This window comes from Calypte anna, chromosome 12 (assembly GCF_003957555.1).
Source record: "Calypte anna isolate BGI_N300 chromosome 12, bCalAnn1_v1.p, whole genome shotgun sequence".
NCBI classification, from domain to species: domain Eukaryota; kingdom Metazoa; phylum Chordata; class Aves; order Apodiformes; family Trochilidae; genus Calypte; species Calypte anna.
The window spans coordinates 1,524,476-1,550,989 of record NC_044258.1 but is presented as its reverse complement, the minus strand read 5'-3'; positions in this window follow the sequence as shown (position 1 = coordinate 1,550,989).

Genomic DNA, 26,514 nt, shown 5'->3' with positions numbered 1-26,514 from the left:
AAACAGCAATTGCCCTGAGAATGCACAAAGCCTCCTGCTCCTTGTGCCATTTCACAGTAACCACACTGGTAGTTGTCAGGTTTGGCCCTGACAAACTGTGCCAAGACCTTGTAACACTGACACTGAATACAGGGAAGTGATAATCTCTCCAGTCACCACCTTCACAGTTACCTTTTGTTTCTCTTCAAGAGGTTAAATTATTTCCTTTCTCACATTCAGGATGAATCTTAAAGCATTTCAGAGAACCATGAAGGATGGGCATTAGCACTTCTTACTCCAAAGCTGAAAAAAAGATGATTTACCCACATTTAGCAATGTGTTTTCCACATCCAGAATTGAGAGAAGTGCTGCAGCACACTGATCTTTGAAGTGACTTTCAGTCTTTTTCTTTCTCCTATTTCTCCTTGTGACATAAAATCTAATGACAACCTATTAATGCTGAGCCCCTGCCCTTGTGTGCTCCCCCAGATCCACTCTCTGCAGGGCTCTCTCTGCTGTGGCTGTACCCAGCACAATTCCAGAGGAATGGTTGTTGCACAAGGGAAGAGTTTTCTTGGCTGTTGATACCCAGAGCACAGAGCTTGGTACAGAAGCCCATCTGACATCACAGTGCAAGAAGAGAATTCTGGATCCTTCCTTCAGCACCAGCACTGCTGACAATGGGACCTTCCTCAGGCTGTTTCTAGGCACTGAGCTGCCTCTTCTGCAGAGCTTAAATAGAGATCTGATGTAAATTTTGAACTGGTGATCATTCCTGGTGCCATCTGCTCAGCTCTGCTAATACACTTGTAAACTATGGGTCTTCCTTTAAAAAATACACAAGAAGGACCTTGGCACGTTACCTTGGGTCATTTATATCTGAGAGTTTTTTCACAGCTTAAAATACTGTCCTTCTCCCCTCTGTAAAACTGGTTTCTCCCCTTCATAAGTCCTCAGCCACTTTATCCTAAATATCCAGAAGCAAAAATCTTAACCAAGGTTATCAGCTTGGGTCAAGCTTTTCAAAATTTGGAGTGATATTTTTGTGTCAGTAGCACTGAATGCTTAAAAACCCCAAAGTGTCCTCTGTTTAAGAATTCTTTTGAAAACCATAGGATCCTCGAACAGGAGGCATTGGGGTAATCATTTCAGGATTTTTGTAGCTTGATTGGTGTGTTTGTCTTCAGAAGATAAAGGATAGCTCTAAAAAAATGATTCCTGTGACGTGTAAGCTGCATTTTCTTTTATATCTCTGGAAAGGTAGTCTCATTTATCTGATGGATTTCTGTCACTTGCCTTGATACTTTAGTTTCAACTGATATGGAAAACTGCTAAAAGAAGCCTGTAAATAGAAATAATTATCACCACCACCACCGCTCCCTTCCCCCAATGTTGCTTTTTTGTGCTTGTTTAAATACAGATTTGTGAGATCTAAAAGCACTTTGAAAAGATTACAGACAACACATATGTGCTTTTGAGATGCTTGAATCTGAGCAGTTATGGGAATGCTTCTTTTCCTTGGGGAGGCTGGAGGGCCCTATTAAATGTGACCTAAATTAGTAGTATCATGAATCCAAGGACTTTCTCCTGCTTCTGTGTGGTCTCTCTCTCTCCAAACAAGTGTGAGGTACCTGGATGTGACTGATAACTGAATCACTGCAGGGGAAGGAATGATGGATGACTTGTAAAGCTCAGTGTTGCTTCTGAATAGCTTGCTCATGCACAAAACCCTCAAGTATAGAACTCAAGGATGATATTTTTCTTTGTGTAAGCTTAAATTTGCTGATTTTTTTTTTTTATTGTCACTTTGTCAAACATAAGCTGAATGTGTACACTGTGTTTCACTGGTAAAATACAGTGTTTGTAGCAGGATGAGTATTTCTTGTGTTGGAATCAGCTTCTGAAACCACTAAGACAAGATGATCTTAGTTCATAAACTATGAATATTAGGGCTGATTAATTAAAAGCACTGGTTCAGGATTCACAACTTGAGGGGAGTTCAGTTCATTGCACCACTTTCTGAGCAATAAGCAACATTTCTCAAGTGTGAGGATACAGCAGATTCAAGGTAAGAATATATAGATTGGGAATCCAGACAGCACAGTTTGAGTATCTGGTAGAAGATTTCACTGAGAAATTAAGATACAGGATCAAAACTATGGTTAAGCATTCCTAAACTTGCTTTGGCATAGTATTACACATACTTCTTATGTGTAAAGGATGTGTTTTGTCCAGACTTCTTGATCAAGAGAATTGTTACTTTTGGTGTGGTAGTTATTTGGGATTTTTTCCCCTCCATGAAGTGTATTGTTTTTCTTTGAGAACCTTTTTGTCAGGGATGAAGAGCTGTATTCAGTAAAAAGACAGCTGAATAAAATCCCCCTTTCTTAATGGTCTGAGGTTTATGGCATAAATACCTCTACTTTTCAACTCTTTTTTTTTTCTAAACGTGCTGTTTTCTATCAAGTGAGAATATTTTTACATTTGCTTAAACACTGCATCAGTATTTCCAGCAAAATACTTTTCCTCAAATTTCCTTTTTAATAAAATTCAGCCTCTTTGAACTCCACAGACCTCACCATCTGTTACTCGATTTTCACCCCATAAAATTTTGCTGACATCTGTTTAATCAAAAATATTTTTATAGCCACGGAGAAATCGAGTTCAAACTTGGTATTATACTGTTCCTATATGCCAGAGAGAAAATATGGAAATAGTGAGCAGGAAGTAATGAGAGAGAGGAGAGGAAACCATGAAAATCAAGTCTGGGAGAGCTCTCAGCTGCCTCTGGAGGTGTGTCAGGGTTTAACACTGGCCTGGCAATTAAACCCAGTACCAGATGCTCTCTGTTAATCTCTCTCTCCTCCTCGATAAAGAAAGGAGAGAGAATAAGGGAGAGAGACTGATGGGTTGGAAACTAAACTAGTACTAAACTTTAATGAAACAGAAATGGTAAGTAGGAAAAATGACTAAATCCATAGAAATATACAGGAAAATTGATCCCACATTCCTCCCCCTTTTCCCCCAGTAACTCTCACATCACCCCCGAGGCTGCAGGGCAGCCCTGGGAAAGTCCAGGCTGGAATCCTGGGGTCAGGAGCAGTGGGGAGCTGGAGGCAGGAACACACAGATATGGGCTGGGATGGATCAGGAGCACAGGCAGAGGAAGGGATGGAATCCTCCCAGGATGCCGGGTGAAGGAAGGGAAGCAGGAAAGGCAGGAAGGGCTGGAAGCTGGAAGCAGGAAATTTGGCTTGGCCCTTGTGATCCCTCAAATTTATCCTGAGTATGAGGTGTATGGGATGGAATCCTCTGTTTGGTCAGTTCTGGCATCTCTCTTGTCTGTTCCTCCCCAAAGGAGGCTGCAGGTGGGACCTCTTTATCCTCCTGGAGGGTAAAATGTTCTCATCAGAGCTGAGCAGTGTCCCTGGCTCTGCACACCAGTCTCCAGCAGTAACTATAAACATCAAGTGTTATCAGTCCTAGAAGCACACACTGTCTGAGAAACTTGCTGTTCATTTCAGCAAGTGCAACTACTTACAAGAGACTTAGCTAAAAGCAAAAGTGCAAGACAGAAAATCACCTTTATCCTGGCCCAAACCAGGACAAGGTGATGGTCTGGAAGCAGGAGCTCTGGGGTTCTACACCTTGGTGCCATGCAGGAGCTTCCTGGGACAACCTGGGGCAGCTTGGTCTCAGCAAAGAGCACGCCTGTGCCCAGAGTTTTGGGGTTTGCTAGTCTGGGGTTAGAAAAGCCAAAATCGATCAGGTTGTAGAAGTGTGTTTGTGTTCTTTGCCCTTCTGTCCCCACCTGTGTTCTCTCTGCCTTTATTTTCCTCAGCAGGATGAGGAGGCTCTTGACACCATGGGAACTCTGCTCTCCATCAGAGGCAGGACACCCCTGGGACAGGAATGAAGTAATAAAAGTAGAGAGGACAGATGCTCCTCTTTGATTCATCTCCCTCTGGTTTTCCTGTTGCCCTCTGGGGCCATGAGCTCCCTGGTTTCATTGTTTTGCTGTCAAGTGCACATCATGCTGGAGCTGGTGGCTGCTGTGTTAGTCACTACAATAGATGGAGTGATAACTATTAGGAAGATCTTATTTTTAGTCTGTTTTTTTTAAAGGAAATGAGGCATATGCAATTTCTGCCTCAGTGTCAATCTGTTTATTTGGTTATCTGTCAAGCTGGATTTAGGAAGTTTTCATCAGTATTGTGGTCTGACAGACCCTTCCCATCTCCCATATGGCAAAAGAAATTAACTTAATTCTGTAGCTGTAATTTACAAGATCTGATAACCAAATAACTGTGGTTTTGCATTGTGCCTCTTGGTTATCATAATGTTTTATCAGTTAAATGGGTTGGTTGGGTGGGAATATGTTGTACCACAAAAATCTTGATTCTGGAGAAGTGTCAAAGTGTTGTGGCTTTTCTGTTGGTGTATAGGGGAACTTTATCTTCCAGATTGATTTAGCTGTTTTCTGCAGGTTTATAGTGTTTTGTATTCAAACTGAATTGATATTTACTGCTGAATAATAAATGCAGAATATTCCCTTTTCATGGAATCTTCAGCACAACGTTGATTATCTTGAATCCATTGATGGAGAGCAGTCCTTTTGAAATTCTTCATACAAAACCTATTATCTGTGCATTTAGCAATTACATATGTATTATTAATCTGAAATTGTTGTATGATATTTAAAAATACTTACCTTCTCTGTCCTGAATGAGAAAGTAAGACTTTTTTTATGATTAGGTAGACAGAATTGATTTAAATGAAACATGAGTATCAGTTTGAAATGCTTAGAGCCCTTCTCTAATACTTTATCCAAAAAATACACCATTTATCTACCTTTAAGTTTTCTTTATTTGGCTTTATTAGGGTATGCTTGAAAGACAAATTCCTGGAAGTGTTCTTTGGTTTTTTTTTTGTTTTTTTGTTTTTTTTAATCTTTAATCTATTTAGAAGGAATATATTTTAGCTGGTCTTTCAAAATCCTCAAGAGCAAAGAAAAAGAGAACCTGGAATGACTGTATTTCTTTCTTCAGGGTTTTCTAACACTAGATTATGGGGGAGGAGCTTGTTTTCTGGACATTTTGTGCTTTGTTTATGACAATAATTATGCTGAATAAGGTTAAACTCAAATTCTGACTGCAGAACCTCGGGGCAAGGTGTTGAGAATGGAATATGCTGTTTGTTTTGTGGCAGACAAAATGAAATTGCCATCATATTTACTTATAACGAGCTCAGCAAACTAAAAAAATAAACCAGCATGTCTTTTAGCATGAATAACGAGTGCTGATCTTTCAAAAAAAAATGAACTGAAAAAATTGAAATTGATTTCTTTAGCTTGCATTGGTGTGAAGGTTTGGTGGAATTGAAAATCCTGGCAGTGCAGTGAAACAATGCTTTTAAACCTCACTGGGCCTGAGCTGCTGTCTGAGTGTTGTATCACCTGTCAGTCCCAGCCAGGCACTGCTATTTGTCACACAGCAAAAAAAAAAAAAATCTTGTAATTTTTTCTTGCTTGACTTTATCTTTTGCTGACATCGAGGACAGAGCAAATTAAACTGAAGCATGAGAGGAAAGCTGCTGGGCACAAGGCAGAAAGCTCAGACTTCCATCTGATGGAGCAGCAAGAGGTACCACAGCACCATGCCTTGTGCTGCCTCCCCTGTGCAGGCAGCGGGGAGGCTCCTGAGGTGTCCTCAGGGACAGGGTGATTCCTGCAGGAGCCAAGGCTCCCACCAGAGGCTGATCCCTGCTTGGCAGATTGCTGCTGCCAGAGAGCCAGGACTCTGCTGCATTGCAGGTGGAGGTGCACTGAGCAGGAATTCTCTTCTGCTCCTATTCCAGTTCCTATTTAGCCTGGATTCTTCCCTTACTCGGTTCTGTTCCAGTTCTTGTTCTTAGTTCCAGTTCTTTTTCTGTTCTCAGATGACTTGAAGATGGATGTACCAGACTGTTAGCCTGGTGCAGCAGGTTTGGGGGGACTTTGGTGGTTTGTTTTATTTTGGGGGGCATGTTGTTTTGGGTTTACTAGTGTGTCTGGCATTAGGAGAGCTGTCCTGTAGAAACCTCTCATGAATGAAATACTGCAGCAATCTGTAGCTAGAGGACAAATAAGGACTCTGAGCCTCTGGTAATCAGGCCTTGTCTCTTCAGAGATGGGCAGTGGAATGAGGAGTTTATGCAGTGCTCCATGCTGAAACTCCTCAAGACTGTTTTAGAACAAGGTTCCTGGTACAGAGCTTCTTTTGGTGTGAGATGAGATAGTAATAACAGAGTTCTGGCATTACAGAATGAAACATTTCCAAAATCAAGTCAGTGCCAGCTGGGAAGAATAAGCAGATAGGGGCAAACCAGAATGTTTCAATAATAAACACTTTGATTTATTTTGAGTGGTTTGAGGGAGATGATAAATAAGCAGAAAGAACCAAGCAATCTTGTCTGTAAAAACTTTCAGTTTAGCAAGATAAATTTCCATTTCCTTAACAATACAGGCTGTCAGAATGAAAGGTTTAGTTATTTCATTAATTAAAAACTAATTTAGAAATTAAAAATCAACTGGAGAAATGGAATGGCTTATTATAAATGCTGCATAAGTGCTCCTATGATGCCTCTGGGATCAAGACTTAAAATGATTTGTTAGTGAATTGCTGATGTTAAGAAACCTGAAGTTTCATTTGGAGTACTTTCCTGGTGCTACAGAATCTTTCCTGGAACAGCACATTTTCAAGGGTTTAGCTTTCAGATATTCAAAGCAGACACTCTAATAATTGTTTTCCTAATTATACTCATTATTCCTACCTTAAATCTTGGCTGATTTTTAAATATCCCCTCTGCATTTTGTATTTGTGTAACCCATTTGTTTATTATTATTTATTATTAGTTTATTAGAGTCTATTTCCCCTTACCTTTTCTCAGTGAGCAGCCTGTTTTTAGGCAGTTTGGGGTAGCAGAATATGTAAAAGTCTGCTTCAGTGGTGACCCAGTCAGTGAAGGGGCACATTCAGTGCCACACACTGATGCAAAGAGATAAATGGCTGTGAGAAAGGTAATTCAGTGTGTGCTCCTGTTACTACAGTAGGTTTTTAAGTTATTATTATGGCTTTGCTATGGCATAAATTACGTTGTTCAGTAATTTGCTGAAGTAGCAGAACTTCTGGTGATGTTCTGCACCCATGTGTCTGCACTGCACCTTAGCCCAAAGGTAGGTGGCTGTGGCCTTTGCTGGGCTCCTTCAGCAGCTTGCTTTCAGGAAAGCAATGTTATTGTTAATAATGAACTGATATACACTTTCTTCTCCCACTCAGGCTTTAAAAATTTTAGAAGATTATCTTAGTTTCTTCACACTGTGGCTTTCTCAAGCCCTTGAAGCGTTTTCAGACAGAACCGTGCGTGGTTTTTTCCTGCTCTGTCTCCTGGCTGCCAGAAAAAGCTTCCTGATGGAGCCTTTCAGAAAGTTCCCAAGGTTTTAGCCTGTAGCCTTGTGTCACAGTTTGTGCAGTGTTTAGATTTTAAGGTGATTTTTGTTATCAAACCCACTTTTACAACCCAATTCTTTGTATCACAGTCCCCTGTTCTCTTGCTTCCCACCCCTCCTCCAGTGCACTCCTGTGGTCTCTCTTCCTAAGCAAGAAGGTGAGGAAAAAGACATTAAAACCAAAAATAACCTCTTTACTGGTGGCTGAGGGATTGACAGTTGAGTTTGCACCCACCTGCAGCTCATACTTCTGAATTTTTCCCCCCCCACCCCCTGTTTTTTTTCTGCCAAAGGTCTGTGCTCTCCAGAGGGCAGCTGAACCATTTTGTTGATGCCATCTCCTTGGGAAATGAATTGGGCATAACTCTGGCTTGTGACAGGCTGTAACTCTGGAGCACTAAAGAATTTGGAGAATAAAAGAGCTTGTCTGCATGAAGAAAAGGTCTTTGGAGGAGAATGTGCTGATTACTTTTCAGTTAGTTTTAGGTAAAAAGGACCCAGTGACTCCACGTTGCACTTGCCTTGGTGGTGTCTGAAGAACCCCAGGAGAAACCTAGGGAGAGGAAAGAAAGGTGGATGAAGAGAAGAAATAAAGAAGTTGCCTTTTTGGCTTTGTGTTGGTCTGTTTATAAAACACAGATTTTGGCAGAATGTTCCTCATTTTTTCTGTAGTTTTCCACCCCAACTTTGGCCACAGATTTTTGTCAGATTTGACACAGATAAAGGAATAGTTTTAAATCCAGAAGGTATTTTCTATGGGTTAACTTCTATTCAAAACCATTTCTGATTTATCTGCTTCATGGCTGATTTTAAAACTTTGCTTAAAGATGAAGTTAAAAATACGTGCAGAAATATCAAGTGTCCTTTTCCATTTTAAAGTTAATAGAAGGTAAAGTTAATGGAACTTATTCACTTTACACTTAGGTATGGAAGAGAATGGGAGCAGTTTTATTTTTTTCTATAAGTAGTAACTTCATGGGATTATAATGTCATATTCCTTGATAATACATAAGTGATTTTACTCCTACGTGTACTTTTAAAAAATGTAAATGTAGTGAGTCAGATTTGAAGTACAAAGGCTCTGGGTGTTGGAAAGATTATTTTGCTTTATGCAGCAGAAAATGTTATTTGGTATTAAATCCCAAAACTTTAAAATCATCAAAGTTACAAAAGTATTGCAATAATTCTAGTAAATACTGTGAATAAGCCACTCAGTTGATATCTATATTTAGTTTATGCAGAAAATTAAGGCACTTTTATTTTACATTTGCAGAATAATTTTAATTAAAAGCAATTAACTAAAATTATATTGCTCCAAAGTAAATTGCTGCACTCCAAATTGTGTTTAAATGTACATGGATTCCATTTGTATGTGAAAGCTTACTCTAATTAAACTTTGATTTGCTTATATTCTGTAGGAAGTGCTAGAAATCTCTTCCAGGAGACCTTCCATGTAAATGGGTTTTACCAGATTGCCAAAATCTCTGACTTCTTTGCAGGCTTTTTTCCCCAAAGCATTTGGTATCATCACTGTTCAAGCCAGGATGCAGTACCAAATGGACCACTGTTCAGGCTCTAAATCTATAATAATGTTTATGGTGTTGGTATTATCTAGATTTGTTTTTAATTAACATTTAATTTATTTATTTAATATTTCAGTTCAATGAAATACCTGACAATGAGGTGCTCCTGTAAATGTATGCAGAGTTTCTGCTGCTGTTTCTGAAGGATAACTGTGAATATGTTAATATCCCACATGAAATTTCTGCCTTTTATGCTAACATGATACCAGCATTGCTTTGGCATTAATACTTGATGAAAAAGATGACCCAAGGACAGAGTGGTCTCTCCAAAACTTCATTAAGTGCTTTATGTCTCAGCCATAGATATTAACAAAAAAAATGAGTGTTTTTTGCTGGAGCAACATCCTTGTGTATGAACACAGAATAATACCTTGGGATACTTGGAATTCACTTTTATGGTCTGAATGGTTTGGGGGAAAAAAAGAAATAAACAGGAGGCAGTAGATTGAAAGAGAGAGCTTTCTGCTGCCAAGAGTAATTAGAAAAAGTCCTTTCCAGTCAAGGGTGGCAGTAAGGTGGCCCAAATGTGTTGGCCACCACTCTTCTGAGAGGAAGTGTAGTGTTCCGTCACTGCCATCTGGAGCTGCATTTCCATCTCCCTGGCCACTGAGCCTCTGTAAAGCAGGCTTTGAGATGAGCAGCAGGATTTAATGGATGTTTCTCCTTTTTTTTGTTAAAGAATATTCAGGTTATTTAGAGAACAAGTTTTCCCATGAAAAGCTTGGGCTCTCTAGTGGAATTGTACCTACAGTCTCATCTTCTCACTCTTCAGGCACCAGGCAAAATCAATTACATGTTCATTTGAAAATCCTCTGTGCAGGTGATTGGGGAGCAGCAGTGAATTAAAGCCAAGTGCTGGTAGCTGTAATTTAAAAAAGGACATTGCAAGTTTGGTTACAAATATCTTTAAATTCCTTTTCAAATGAAGATTTAAAAATAATGGGTACGGTTTTCTTCTTTCAGTTTTTTTCCCTTGTGATTCTTAATATCCAAACAGAAATAAGATTTTTTTAATCTGTAACCCTTTGCATTCTCATAGCAGTTTCCCATACCTTTGCCACCTTGGATCCATATATTTGCCACCTTCTCATACAGCTCCCACACCTTTGCCACCTTGGATCCTGTCTATATGATGTTTCTAAAATTCAGATTAGTAAAAAATTCCCAACAGCTTTGAAAGTGTGGACCTGAGTCCCCCTTATTTCCAGGTAAGGTAGCCTGCATCCCCTGGGGAGAGGGTGCAGGTAATGATGGTAGAATAGCACATCCCTCACTCCAATGTACTTTACTATGAAGAAGATGACTGGAATTTTGAAACATTTGAGAGGGAAAAAATGGTTGCATGGATGATGCTTTCACTGAAGTGTCAGGATTTCTGTGCCTCCAAGATGCTGATTTCAGGGTTTTGTTAAATGCTGTGTGAGTTTTCACAGTTGCCTTAGAGTGTCACAAAAGCAGAAATGTGAAATAGTGGTGCAAGAAATGATGATTTAGAATTTAATTTTTATTCACTTGGATTTGTACTGTGTTAAAGAATAGCTTTGGTCCTGAGAATAATTTCCTTGATCAAGTATATTACTTGATCAAGTATATTACATATTGCTGGTCTAACAAGGCACTGCTTAATGGAAAACCTGAAAAAGGAAACATTCAAACTGCTTTTCCTCAGGCTGTCTGGATCCTGGAAATGATCTCCTCCAGTTCTCTCCTACAACAGAGATAAAGGAGTTCTGAGCTCTGGAAGCTGCTGATGTCTTCTGGTATAATCATCATCTGGCTATAAATAAGAGGATTTACTGAGTAGCTGAAAACATGACATTTAATTAGTTACTGTTCTACCAGAGGTTAAGCAACTCTTGTATTACAGTTTTTTCTTGAAATGGATACTTCAAATAAGTAAAATCCATGTATGTAATATTGCAGATACTTATCCAATGCAGTGATGGGTAGGAATAGGCAAAAGCCAGCTGTTTACATCATGGGCAGTTAGCATCACTTTTTCCCTGACAATCCATTACTGAAGAAGATAAAACTGTGGATGCCACAGCTACAGAAAGACCAGTGTAGAAGCTTGCTGTGGTTTCTTTCTAGTATGAGGTTGCCAGGTGAAATACTTACCCACCTTCCTGTCTAAAAATTAAATTTTAAAGTCTAACGTAGCCAAATCTGGTGGCTGTTTCTATGGTTTGTGCTGTCATCTCCAGAAGTGGAGATGAAAGGAATGGGGTAAGTGTTGCTGTTCTACCACAGCATTGAATTAATCTTATTTATTTAAGCAAAGAAGTTGATATGAGAGTTGGTACCTGGCTGATGCCCTGATGGTGCAGGGTAGCTGTGTTAAAGACAAAAAGGCTTCTTAAAAAACCTGTCAACATCACTTCCTAACAGCCTCTTTTACTCATTTTTTCCTGCTGTTGGCAATGTCTGGTGCCAAGCTGCCCAAGGAAAAAAGGAGTTCCATATAACTTCTGTGTGAAGTACAGAAAAGAATGAAAAAGCAGTTTTATTATTGTGGCTGTAAATTGAAATGTTTTTCTAAAGTCATTGTGGATGACCTTCATGTCATGTATTTAATGCACTTGAGTGCATTTTGATATTTTAGTGAAATGTACTATATTTCAGAGTATTACAAAAAGAAATGCTCATTCCAGGCTCTTGACAGCAATATTTTTTTCAGCTACTACCTTTTTTTTCCCCTGCCCTGTGTTGATAGAACATTTTTCATGGAAACTTAGACTTCCTTATACATCTTCAGGGCTTAGGACTGAAAAGTACAATTTTAAATTGATGCCTTCTTTTCTTATTACTTTTCTGGTTGTCAAATTACATTTGTATTATGTATAACATAGCAATCAGAAATTAAAAATTTCTGTATATGTTTTATTTTGCATTTGGTGCATGTTACTCCATAGGAAATGAAGCAGACTAACTTTTACAGAGTGAAGATTAGCTGCTAAGAAAATGATGGTTAAACAGCTCTGCAAATGAAAATTCCAGCAGCTTTTATGTGTTGTAATTTAATGCCAACAGAATTGCCTCTAGTTTGATAACGTTTAAAATAAGCACTGAAAGACAGAGGGTAGCAGATAGGTTAAAACCTGAGGGGTTTTGTTTTCTTTTCATTACTTAAATTTTCCTTTCATGCATCTTGATGAAATTTCCTCAAGCTTCATGTGCAGTCATCCTCTGTTGGTGTGTACTCTGCTGGTAACTGAGTTTTCATTTAATCATAAATAAAATCTAAATATGAAGCCTCCTCTTTGGACCAAAGGAAAATATTTCAGTGTTTTCTCACTTCTTGACAAGTTTACTGACACTTGACAGGTTCTGCCATCCTGCTGGGCTTGCCTGGGGAGGTTAAAGAAATAGGAGAAGTAGTTTTTGTTTGCAGAAATTTCTCCTGGTACTTGAGCTAAGGACTTCACTCAATTCTCCATTAATAATCTCTTTGTAAGCAGCTCTTTGCATGCCAAGTGGACTTGACTGTGTTTGAAAACATGTCTCAGAAAATTCCAGCCACTCACAGAATCGTTGTGATCAACTTGTGTGATAGTTGTGATGAGAAATCAGACACCTTGGAAAGAACCACAGGGATGTGGGGATTAGAGGGCAGTGTTCTCTGTGAGGGGTGCTCATCCAGAATCTCATCTTTTGCCATTTTGCTGAAGACCAGTCCAGAAATTGTTTACTTTTTTCATCATTCTGCCACATACAATAGTTTCTGAACAAGAAAACTGAACTAAAGGCTCCCCTGATCTGTTCTGTAGTCAAGGTTAACCTTGGAAGTTCTCTTTGTGTTACTTTCTTTTAGACTTCAGCCAGGAAATGAGCTATCAAGGGAGATCCATTGCAGACCAGTGCAGGACAGCTCTAAATAACCCCAGACTTTGTACATCAAGGCATGTGTAAAGGTGTTCAGAAAAACCCCAGGAAAATTAGATAAACTGGCTTAATTATTTTTTTTTTACCCTGGTGTACAGTTCATCAGAAAGATACTAGATTTAATTCAAGCCAGAATAAATGGTCACAAGAGTGTGTTACAGGCTAGTCTGTGCTTAATTTTATATCTGTAATTATTGGTGATTTTATCTGTTATGTTGTTTATAGATGTCAGTGTGTATATTTGTATTCTCTATCCTTTTGTATTTATTCTTTGATCCTTTGTTTTCATCACCCCCTCCCCTCTCGCAACTTTCTGAGGAGAAGGACAGTTGCTGATTATTTCATTTAGTATTTTTAAAAAAAAGAATCCTGCAGAGGTTTGTGGGATCTCACTGCTGAGATTTTTTTTTCCCATCCCCTTGGTGCCAGGCATAAACTATGCTTCTGTTGAACATCTTGTGTTGGTCCAAAAATAACATCTAGAAGCATTAATACTTCCTTTAAACCTTTATCTTTTACTGTTTCAGGTTTCTACATGTATGTTTATGTGGCTGTGTATCTATGTCCTGAGAATTTTTAGGTAAAAGAGCTTGGTTACCTTCCCACTTGCATTTCAGAGTCAGTCTTGCAGTGCTGTGCCTGCCCTGTGAAAGTCAGACCTCCCTGGAGATGTTCTCACCCTGATTCTCATCCTGCTCTCTTGATGATGACCTCTTTTCAGTTAGAGAGAAGAGAAATGGGGGCTTTTTACTTGGATGAATATGCATCCAATTACTTGTTAATCCCTGCATTCTCTCGGCTGGCTCTTGAAATTTCTACTAAAGGGAAAGAAATGATTCCATCCTCTTCCATGGCTTGCAGTAGAATGACAGGGTAATTTCATTTGCATGGGTTAGAAGTTGGAGTATCCAGTATCATCCCTTCTCAAACATCATTAGTGTCAGGTCATTAATGAAGAAGCAGTTTATATATATATTGACACATGCCTGTGATGCTTGTCTGTGTTGCAGCCTTTCTAATCTGGTTTCAGGGGATAACCCCATAAAGATGCCAAGAATATGGATCTTCTTACTTGAGGTATTAAGAGTCTGGACAAGCCTGTGAACATGAGCACTGACAAAGCAAACCCATTCCTGTTCACCTAATGTATTCAGTAATTCACTGAGTAAAACTAAAGAATCATGCCAAAGAGTTTTAGTTTCCATGTCAATCTGAATTCAGTATCAGTGTTTCCTTGTCAGTCTGAAAGTTGGGTGTAGCTCAGATGGGATGAATGCTTTCGGTGTTTTACTGACAGTATTTCCAAAATCTTTCTACATTTATGTGTAACCATATAAAAAAGGGCACACACACATACACAAACATGTATCAGTGTAGGTCTGAGGTGCTTTGGCAGCTAGACAATTCTGACAAATGATGCTAAAAATGTTAGCCTGTTGTTCTTTCTGGCACGAGGTAGGCTTGCTGAATTTATTCTTTTTTGTTTTCGCCTTGATTTTTGCAGATATCACAGTTCAAAGCTGTTTGGTTCAACTTGATGTGTTGGGAGTTTTGTGTTTGAATTTTTTTGGTTTTCATACTGATCAATATCGTGCTGATAAACACTCACCTGTGCCAGTCAGTAGCACTCATGGTTTGCTCTGTGGTGGAAAAAAAAAAGTTTCATTATTTAAGGCTAGTGATGTCTTTACTGTATTATCCCAAATTCAAGAAATCTGTGGCTCTTGGGGGTAAAACAGAAACTGTTACCTGGAGCAAGGAGGTACCTCAGGATGGACCACAGAGGTTGCCTTGCTTTGCTGCTGAATAATTACAGAGTCCTCTGCTATCAGTGCCTCTGAGTACCAGTAGTCCAGCTGTGAAATGAAGAACTAAGGACAGTCTAAATGTTTCTTACAGCAGAGACTTGATTTTCAGATTTTAGAATACCAGGAAGCTTTTTTGATGGCAGAGTTCCTTGTTGCACTTCTTCAGAATCTTGTCTCCTGGTATTGCCTTTATGTTAGAACTGCTTGGCAATGAGGGAAGGTAGCAAGGAGAAGCAAATATAGCAGAAGAAGTTGGTAGAGCTCACTCAGGCATTTAGATTGTTGACAGCACCCAGAAAAGTCTTTGATCCTTTGTTTTCAACACCCCCTCCCCTCTCCCAACTTTCTGACGAGAGGGACAGTTGCTGATTATTTAATTTAGTATTTTTTTAAAAAAGAATCCTGCAGAGGTTTGTGGGATCTCACTGCTGAGATATTTTTTCTCCTCCCCTTGGTGCTAGGCATAAACTATCCTTCTTTCTATCTTCAGCTTCCCATCTGTTAGCAGAAAGTGATGAGTCTGAAGAAAACTGCTTTGGAAAGTAGGATATAGCTTCCCTCATGATGAGGTGCTGTGGGGGCTTGACAAGTTCATTGTGGCCATTTGTCTTCTTTGTCCTCATTGTTAATAGTCAGAAAATGGCTTTGTTTTAACTTGTGAGAAATATTTGTCTAGCTAGAAAGAAAAAAACCATGTTTTAATTCAATTTGCTGGCCTTAAACCCAATATAGTTTGTCGAAGTTTCTGTTGCATATGTATGATTTCTTGCTGAGTTTCCAAAGAGAAAAGAGTCTTAAAGAGAAATGCTGTGAGGTGATTCATTCCCAAAACCTAATTTATTTTTTTTCCCAACTTAGTCTGTGCTTATGAGTGGGGGTAGGAGAGGAGAAAATGCAAAGGGAGAAGATGAAACGGCTATGGAGGATCTGCAGGGTTTTGGCAGTTGTTACCCTCAGCAACTTTCAGATCAAATCTGTTGGTGTGTCTTTGCATTCATCCTGTCTTTCCCCACACTTCAATAATTCCTGAATCCTTGGGCCAGCTTTGGTCTCCTTGGCAGGCAGGTAGAGATGGAAAGGCATTGAGGTCCTGCCAGCAGTGAAAACAGATGGCTGGGCTGAAGGAAAAAAAGCCCCAAGAAGAAGGCTGATGAGCCCTCTTGAATACCAAAAAGCTTCTTGGGAATAAGATCTTATGAAATGTCACTAATTTGTGAAGAAAGCTCCTTTTTAATCTTCTATATTATTAGACAGCAGAGAAGCAATCAAGGCTTCATTAGCTGAGGGAGTCACTGAGGGTTTTTTGTGATTTCTTCCTGCTCTGAATTGTGCAACCCTTCTACATTCAGGCTTTGTATTTCCTTACCAATAATTTCTTCTCAGTTGCTTGTCACTGTTGGCTTTCTTCTCTGGTTGGAATACTAACTTATTTTCACTCAATTTGTTTGAAATATTGTTGCTGTTAAAGTAGTGTGGAGTATGTTGTATCCTAAGGAGGAAGAGCCTTGAGAGGCCCATAACTTCCCTCATCTTGACAGTATTGATACCAGAATTGTGCTCTTTTTGCATTGAAAGCTTAGATCTTGTCTTGTATTCTCCTTTTTTAATCTGTAATAGTCATCTTTTCTTTTTCCAGATTTCATGTTACCTTGTTCATGGTCTCCAGAGTACACACTGCCCTACAATTCCAAAAGCTTGTTCTCTGTACAGCTCTTGGTTTCTTTAATTATTCTAACATTACTTTTGTCTATTGGGAAAAAACTTTTCCTACTTTTGTAGTGTTCAGATATGCTTTTCCAATAATATTGAAAAAATGTCAAGCCTTGTTATTTTTCATTACTTTAACACAGATATTTAATAATTGTTCTGACCTGATTGATTCCATTTTTCACACACCTTACTGAAAAAAAGCTTAGGCTTTTATTTATGGATTACTCATTGACTACATCTCCTTTACACCCAGTCAAACAGACCCACTTTTTTTTTTTCTTTTTTTTCCTTTTTTTTGACATCCCATCCATTTTCCAGATTGCATGCTAGAGTGGATTTATAAGAGAGTATATGTGTGATAGTGCCTGTTGCATGACAAGCTGACATTTGTCTTCCCTGTTCTTCATCTTCCCTTCCCTAAACTCTGCTGGTACCTTGTTTCCCATGGGCTTTTAATGACCATGGAAAAAGTTGCCTGAAATTCTTGTAGCTTTCTATTCAGTCTTTTTAGTAAATATACTTCTTTTTGGAATCTGATATTGCTTGGATGTTAATTCTATTCAGCAATTAATTTATAACGACTCCTAAGATGCTGTGGGACTTTTGAAGGACACACATGTTTTCTAAGTACCCCTCTTGATTAACTTTCCTGTACACTTACACATTTGTAAAATCTATCTGGGTGTAATGTGTCATTGGAGACCCTGCAATGTGCCAGGGAGGCTGCCGGAGCTCAGCTGGGATGTGAAACCCCTTTTCTGATACCTGGTGGTCAGAATAAGAAACAGAGGAATTTTTAGAAATTGTAATTAATGTCTGTTTGGGCCTGAAGACCTTCAGGTATCTGGTGCTTTGGTTCCTAAGTGCCAAGTCAAGAAGTGCTTTTAGAAGTACACCCTAAGCCTCTGATTCAGTTTCACCTCTTCCCTGTCAACTATTTAGCTAATTTAAAATCCTTATATACTCTGTTTCAGTTCTAGGAATTTTTATGCCACCACCACTCTGATAAGCAGAAGATCTTACAGCAGTACATTGGCTTTTTTGTCAGGAGCTGCTCCAGGCTTTGCCCCTTCTTTAGTGGGTGGCTGTGCCACTGCCTGGGTTACAGCAAGCAAGGTAAAAGGATTGGGCTGTTCTTGAGACCCCCGGAATCATTTCAGTTTGGGCCTGGAAAATACAGTCCTTGGGAAAAATCCTAAATGCTAGAACTCAGTCAGGCACTCTGGAAACACATCCCTGTCCCTGATTGTCAGCTTGTCGTGGGTTTCTTTTTGTCATTGCACATTGTTCACATGTTCCTTTCAGATGATGACTGCAGATAAAAAACCTGCTCTGGATCTGCCCTTCTTTTACATTTTCTTTACCTTGCCTTTTTTATTCTCATACTAAGCCCAGTGCAACAGAATACAATTCATCCTCAGGGTCAACTGAGGTTGTTACTTGTCCTTTCTTGTGTTTTTCATAATTTAGTTGCAAGTTTGTCACCTGTGTCCCAAAGGCAACTCAAAGCAACCCAGTGTCCCACTTACATAAACTTTTTCTATATTTAATGAAACTGAACTTCCTGCCCAGAGATAAATCTTTGATGCTCTCTGGACTGCCTGCATTTCTGTTGTCTGTGCCTGTATAATCATTGTCTAATAGTAATAAAAAAAAAAAATTGAGATTTTTGCTCAGTCAGGAGAGAGAAATCACTTTTGACAGCTAAGGATATGCATTGAACCTCAAGGCAAACAAACAACAAAAAAAGATGGAGATATACAGAAGGACTGTTCCTTTCTTTGCAGCACTGTAAAGGAGCTTGATGGGGGAAAGCACAGATGAAGAACACAATTAGATGGCAAGATGCTTTATGTTGCCTAAAGCACCCATAAGATTTATTAATAAAAAATAGTAAATTTAATTGTGTTTATAGAAAACCAGGACTGGGAGAGGTAATTAATCCATACAGTGGCTAAAAGGAATTTCTTTGTCCATAATCTTGAATGGTAGTTGGTTTCCTTTCCCCCAGCTCATCCTAGTGTGTATTACTATTTTATTTTAACTTTCCCTTACAAGGTTCTGTGGCTTGCAGGGTAAAAATCCTCTTTTTGGTGATGCTGTTTTCCCTTTGTTCCTTTCCTTCTGCCTGCCCCCTCCTGCTTCCCTGACTGCAGCTCCAGCCCTGGCCAGGTAGTCTGGCCAAAATAGCTCCTGCCATCTGGAGCAGTCACTCTGAACCTCTCAGTGACTTCCTCTCATTTCAAATGTCAGCTTGAATCTTTTCTCCTTTGCTTACTGCTCCTTCAATTTCTGTTCATTTTGTTATTCATTATTCAGCAAGGTGACTGTGTTGTTTGTGGTGCTGTACAGTGGGCATGAAAAACGCTGTGCAGGGGAGAGCTTGGTGTTCTCCTGCCTCTGTCTTCCCCGTTATCCTCATCCACATCAGGGTCTGGTTGCTACTGATCTGTCATCTCTCCTATGAGAATTACCCGGTGTGGTATATTGCAATTATATTTAGAGGCAATATGAGTGCAGAGTTGCCTAAATTTTCTTTGAAAAGATGCAAAAAAACAAAAAAAGAATTCAGACAAGCTGTGATGTTTCAGTTATGATCAGTTTTTTCCTATCATTCCCAACACATTTTTAAATTTTCAGATGTTTGATGAATTGCTGAATTTTCTGATAAGCAAACTAAGCACTGGGTGGGGGGTTTTGTTGTTGTTGTTTGGTTTTTTGCAAAGGTTATTCCTGTCATAGAGCAATCAGCTGGGAATGTCAATTCAGTTCTGGTTTTAAATAAGCTACACTTACATTGCTAGGGATTTTTTGAAACCACCCTCTAGGACCCTGATGATGAAACATTAGGAGGAGATAAAATCTTTGTACCCAATTAGTTCAACAATGGTTTTGAGACACTTTTCTGGTTAATGATATTTACATTTTGAGATGTTATTCTAGTGAGTGACTGGGGTTAGGACTAAGGCTGACTCATGGGTATGGATGGTCAGAATGAAGAATACAAGGTGATTAGCAATGCATTTGGCTAAGCAGAACATAAGCAATGAAGTCTGTCAGCATTTCCACACAGCTCTGCCAACGAAACTGAGTTCTTGGTTGCCTGTGGATAGCAGTGACACAGAGTACTGGAGTGTTTAATTGCTGTAATTGACTGCAGAGCTGAGTTTTCACCAGACCTGTTTTCAGAAAGCATTTGTGTCATCTTTAAATTAGAAATTAATAATGCATAATGTGTACTTTAGAAATTCTCACTTTGTTGAGGGTTGCAGAGTAGCATGTGATGGTTTCATCTGCATGGCAGGGATTTGTCCTCTCCTCTTGAGCTGTCGACACTCGGGTGGTGCTCACACAGCACAAAGAGTGCCTTGGACTGTGGCTGTAGCAGGCTGTCATTTCCAGGGAAGGATTTTTAGCGTGTAATGTGGGTCTTTCATCCACAAAGAGCTATTTCTCTTGCCAGCATTCACTAGTACGTGAAATCAATCTCTTCTGGGTCAAAACTTTGATGCCAGTATGAAATGAGAGGCAGTGGCAGAGGATGGGGAGAGGTTGTTCATGAACAGGAAAATTTTGGGTTTTGTTGTTCTAAGAAAGTCTCTTCTGTCCATAAAGTTGCATCTGTTTCTCACTACAAGGAGAAGTAACAAAACTTAATCCTGCTGTACATTTTAGATTTTTGTGATAATGCAATTTTAGCTTTTATTTACTCCCCAGCATCACTGACACTTTAAAATCTTGGCCTCTCTTATGATAAGACTTAATATCAACTTTGGACCTGGGATCTGTGTTTGTAATGGCAGTTTTATTGATATCCAAATCTCCCCACTGAAAACATAAGAAAGCTTCATGACTCATGAGAGCTGTGAAATCACTTGCATCACTGGTGTACCTGTTCCCACAGTTCATTCAGCAAATATGCATCATTTAGACTAAGAACTTACAAAAATACTCATAAAAATCAACAGAAATAATCCAGGAGCACTTCTGGTGTTGGGATGCTCTGGCTCAGAGATGGCTTCATTTCAGTTCTGTCTGGTATTCAAATGGCTGCTTTATTCAGGGCCTTCCTGGGCCAGTTTGAATTCAAATTCAGGGCCTTCTTGTATGCCCCTCCCAGGTTTATATCCTTGCTAGGGAAATGTAGGTCTGTGACAAGTCACACTCCAAACTTTGTAAAGAAATGAGGTAGCTTAAATAATTAGGAGTGGGACCTTGGGCTGCCTTTGGACTTGCCTGTGCTGTGTCACAGTGATGTGAAGCTTAAAGAGAGCAGGTAGCCCCAGTTTGTACCAGCTTGAGCTGGTGTCTCAGCTTCCCCCCTGGACTTCAGCTACACTGGGATGATATCCAGAGGCCTGACAGTGCCCAGGAAGCTGGACAAGGAGCTGTGGTTTCCTGGGAAGCTCAAAGCAGAGAGGGGAGGGTGGAGCTGCCAACTTGTTCCTGATTGATGCTGCTATAGCAAGTGGATGTTTCATGTCCCATCATGAAATGAACTTCATCTGATAGTTTGGTGTGGGTCTTTTCAGGTCTGCTCCCTGTCCTGTGTTCAGGGAAGTGAGGAAGATCCTAGGATGCTTTTACTGACTGGGGAGGGGGGCAGGAGAGGGATAGGCAGGAGCTGGGCTGTGGGTTTTGGGGCTTTGGGGAGCACACACCAACATGACAAATCTTTCCCACTGCCATTGCAAAAATAGTGAGGGCTGTGAGAGGTGCTCTGGGTAATTCTGCACTGAGTGGGGTGGCTTTGGGCTATCAGAGCTATGAGCTACAGTGATCGCCAAAAAAATAAAAATTCGTTTAATGGGCAGTGTTTGGTTGTGGTGGTTTTGTTTTCTTTTGCTTTTTAATCTTTCACTCCTGGCACAGGGTTGAGAGGGTTATTTTTGCAGTTGCTCCAGTATTTGATTTATTTGCCCTATTTATAGCAAACCCTTGACACTTAAAACAGGTAAGGAAATCCTCTAGGATATGGGAGCTGCTTTTTAAATTTTAGTTGCTAATTTTAAAGGAAGATAGGTTTGGGCAAATATTGTTACTTGCTTAGAGAATCTTTAAAGCACTGAAAATCTGAAACAGTCTCTATGTTTCAGAGGCAAACAAAATTTCCCTTTGTTCCCTGTGAGCCAGGTTGAATTAATTGGAGATAAATGAACCCATTACTTCTCCCTGATTCCTTTTGGCTAAGGAAGGCTGCTCTGAAGGTTGGGAATTCCAAGAGGGGACTCTGATGGCATTTTGCATGGAATATCTAAATTATTATTGGTGATTGCAGTATCCAAGTTAAGGTAATGAGCTTTGTGTAATGCCCTCATTTAGCAACCTGCAGCAGCTTCCTGAGGACTTCTTGGTTTTTTGGTGTCTTTGGGCAGTAGATGAGTGGGAGAAGAAGATTGCAGAGCTGGTGGTGGCTGTGAAGAAGCAGGAGCCAGGAAAGCTATCTTGGTGAGGATGAAGCTTTGCAGAGCACCTTTGGGAAGACTTGTACTTAGTCACAGACTTGTGCCATGGTGTCTGGAATGTCACCCAGAGGCTGCAGAAGGCACAGCAGGGGTGATGCTCCTGGACTGATGCTGGGAGGGACATCAGCTCCTGGGCTGTCTGCTCCTCGGGGCTGCTGCACTCCTGGGGATGTGCCCAGAGATTCCAGGGAAGCAGTGCGAGGGGCTTCCTGCCATCCACAGGATCAAGTCAAGTGGGACTCCCTTCTGGAAGTGTCCTTTTCAACTAACTGGTCTGAAACTGGGGGAATGCTGGCAGGAGGAGACTCGGTGCCTCTGTGTCCTTCTCTCTATAGGGAGAGTGCGGCGTTTTGCTTCAGCTGTCCAGGTGTAGGTGAGGAATAGATAAGAAGCATAAAGCATTGCATTTGTTCTGTTGAAATCAGAAAGCAAGCATTGAAAATCTAATGTTTTATATAAGTATTAAGGCTGAAAAGAATTGTTTTGTTTTGGTTTTTTTTCTTACTGTCACAGAACTGCAGTTGGCAACACATCCTGATTCTGGAAGGCTGCAGGGGTGGTGGTGCTGTGGAAAAGTACTGCCTCCTCAATGGGCTTTTGGGAGATGGGTACAATGTAGAGCTGCTCACTCACTGACTTATTTGTTCCCTGTGTAACAAATTGTTACGTTAGTTTCACGTTTTTGCTTTTGATCTCTGAAAATACAGAAGAATAGTCTGGCAATCATATTTCCCTGTGCTAGAAGACAGTGCTTGAAAGTACTGCTCTTTCTTCCACCACTTAACACTTGCTGTGAAGGTTCACACATCTGTTTTTCCTCCTTAAATATTTTCTCTTTTTTTTAAAATGTGTTTTTGAAATCCTTGCCTGACAAAGTGCTGGTGTCACTCCAACCTGAGGAGTGTAGGAGTACCTTTGTGCTCTCTCTGATTCCCAGCTGCAAGAACATCCCTGCCTGTTGAGCCTTTGCCTCACTGTCCCACCTGCTCTTCACCTGATTGGCATCAATTACAGAGTTTGATGGTTCAGGGGAGGGTTAGCAGCCCAGGGCAGGTCATTAAACAGCAACCTGTGCACACAGTTTTGGTGTTTCTGTATCTCTGCAAGGAAGGGCCTCTTTAGTCCTTTGGGGTTCTAAGGTGTCTTCCTACACCCTTGAAGAGCCTCAGGGCAGCTGAGGACTCAGGAGCCATAAGCTGATGCCAGACCAAGAGGGAAGATGTGCTTGGTTTTGTATTCATGGTTTTGTTCCTCCCTGGTGAGTAGCTCCCAGCTTTCACTAGGTCAGGAACTTAGAGACTTGTTCCAGGCCTCTGTTTAGGAAAGAGAATTTGATAACCTTTTTCTCTCTGTGCTTGGGGTGCAGTGAGTAATGTTAATCTCACGTAGTTTGGGTCATTTCTTTGTGTAATGTTCTTAGGTAGAAACTCCTGAGGTGTGTGGCATTATCACAGATCAGTTCCACTTCAGTCACACCAAGCATGAAGGCTAATTCAGGTTTCAGAAACAAGTAAATGCCAAGGAAAAAAAAAAAAAAGCCATTGACACCAGAGTTCTCTGTTCAAATTGTTTATTTCATCCAGGCATGAAGTTGGATTAAAAATTACTTTAAAATCCTGTTGCTGCTGGCTACTCAAATAACACTTTGGTAATATTGACAACAACATAACTGCTCAGACCAGGCCTTTAGGACTGCAGGATGGGCTGCTTTAAAGCACTTCAAGTTGCAAGTCTGCAAAAAAGAAGTAAGGTAGGTGTGAACTGGGAGTAACTTAGGTGGCTGTCATAATGCAGGAGAAGGCACTGGCTGATAGTGGTCCCAGCACTCAGTGAATAATAAGTTAAGCACCTGTAAGCTGCTGAGGTTCTGACATTTTGTTTCTTACCTCTAATACCAGCTGGAATTTCTGCTGTGGTGTTTTGTGAAAACTTTTTAATCATTTGTTGGGTTTGTCATGCGAATGTAACTTTGTACATGATGGACAGGAAAGAGGCCAAATTTAGAAATGAGAAATTCATGGGATACAGTAAGTGAAGGCAGCAAGTGGCCCTCCTGTTCAACACAGAGGATTCAGTAGCTTTGTCCAGGGCAGCAAATTATGATTTTGACTTGCACATCTTTGTATGAGGTGGAGACTTAATCCCAGTCTCCCTGCTCTTTCCTTCTCCTTTTGATATTTGTTAGAAGCTCAGAGACAAAGCTTTGAGATTTTTATCTTCCTCCAAACCTGTGCAGTATAGGAAGGGAGTTTTCCACCAGGATTTCACCTCCAATATTTCCATATATATTAGGATTTTGTTCCCTCTCTTACAGTGCCTAAGTCAAAATGGTTCCTTTTAAAACTCAGCTTGGTAATAAAACAACTTTGTAGTATTATATAAGCATGTTGCTTGCAAGAAAATTTGTTTTGAGTGAAACCATATGTACATGTTAATGGGAAATATTTGTCACATTTTTGCTTTTCTGCCATTGTTTGTATTCATTTCAATAGTTATTAGAGCATCCTTCTGAAACTACTCTGAGAGAGTGTACAGCAGGTTTCTTTACTGCTGTAAATGCAGTATGGTTTTAATTTTCTTGGATGTGATTCTAGAGATGGAAAAGAGTGAAACAATTTGTAGCCCCTGCTTGAGTACTCAAAAGTATCTGTAATTAAACCTAGAGGCTTCACTGATGTGACAGAAGCTGCTAGAGCAAAACTCTACCAAGCCATAAATTATCATTCTCTATTTTCCAAGTCAATCTGTAGAGACTCTTCCCTCTGGAGCTGCTTCTGAAGAACTTGATACATCCTAATATTTTCTTTTTTCTTTTCTTTTTGAGTTCATATCTTGTTCTTTGGAGATGCTGCAATGCTCCTTTGGACTGCTTCCCACCTTCTTCCTACAGTAAAACAGTTGCATTAGAAGGGTAGTACTTTTGGGGGGGGTTGAAATAGTGAATTTTGACAGGTTTGAAGTAATCTGCATTCCCTCCCAGCGTGGCACTGCATTTTGTTTATCCTGGAAGTCCTGTCTCCATAGCAGATATGCTTGGCAAGCAATGCTTGCTGGGCTTTGGTGTCTTCTTGGAAATGTAGTGTGGATGATTGTGAGCTGTCAGCATTGAGTGTACACTTGCTGTAAGAAATACTGCTTCACTGTCAAGAGATCTGCACCTCATCAGCAGGCGGGGGTGTTAGGGTAAGTACAGCTCTGTGACTCTCCTCTGTGGGGTCTGGTCGGGTCCTAAAATTTTGGATATGAAAATGTAAGGGCTGTTGTCCCAGGTAAGACCAACTCTTCCATCATCAAAGGTCCTTTTAGGCTTCTTTATAGTTAGCTGTCATCTTTAAACATGAATAGCTGAGCTTTGCCATGTTGCTGCCTTCCCCCTTTCCTGGTTAAGTGGGAATAGGCAGAGCCTCTGGGTCCTGACCCACACCCAGCTGCAGGGGGGAGAGCTCAGCCCTTACTCCCTCCCTGCTTCCCAGCTTTTAACCAGATTTTTCTTACCAGCAAAGGCCTCCTGTGTCTCTTAGTGTCTTAATTTTCATCCAACTCACTTAGTGGAAGGTGTTGCATATCTGTTGGATTTTAACATGGAAACCCACAGCCCCAGGTGCTCTCCCTCCCTCAGGAAAGCAGCTTTGGGAAGAGTGATTTCCCTTTGCAGGAGAGGAGAAACTGTCTTTTCTCCCTAGTAAAAGCTGTTGAGCTGTGTGTTTATTTCTGGCTTTAGATAATTTCTAGTAAATTTTGTGATAAGGTGCCAGGATTACTGGTCTGTATTGCTCAGGTATCTAATCTAACAGAAATGCAGACCTCCTGCTCTGGAGGAACCTTCCCTTTTGCCTGTAATTCCCAGTTGCTGCATGTGTAGAGCAGCTTGGTTTAGACCAAGCTTGGTAATTGCATGTTGCATGGAAACCTAATTTTATAAAATCATTAATGAAGCTTTAAAATACCCTTAGTTTTGCTGGGGTTTGTTTTTTGAATTTTACGCTTATGGTGCCTAACAAATTGAATTTTTTTTTCCAAATCCTCCTCTATTTCTTTTCATCCTCATTTACATACAACATTCCTTTCTGTTCTACATTTTAACCAAGTTTTGACCTATATGGAGAATGTTTTAATTGTCTGGTTTTATTGTTCAGGATCTTTCACAGCAAGGTCAGTGCATGGGAAGTTGTTATTCGTAATGAAGGATAGGTGGCACTCTTGTTATTTTTGTTTGATTGCCTGCAATAAATCAGGTGTGTGTACTCTCTCTGAAAGATTTCTTTTTATAGAATAAGTGCCTTAGAGAGTGTTCTTGAACACTGAAGAGGATTTTATATATTTTTTTAAACATGAACACATACACTGTTTGAGTCTGGGACTGGTTCACAGTACTCTCTAAGAAGAGAAAATAAATTATTTTTGTCAGGCTTCAAGAATTAAGTGCTCAGCTATAAGGAATTGGCTTATTTTACATGCTTGATTTTTGGTTTTATTACTCTCATTTCGTTAAGCAAATAAGAGAGCCAAGAAAGCCTTTAATATCATTTCAACTCCAATTATTAATAGGTTTAGGACTTTCTTGTTGGTTTTGTGTTCAGAGTATAGCTTTGGGTTGTCAT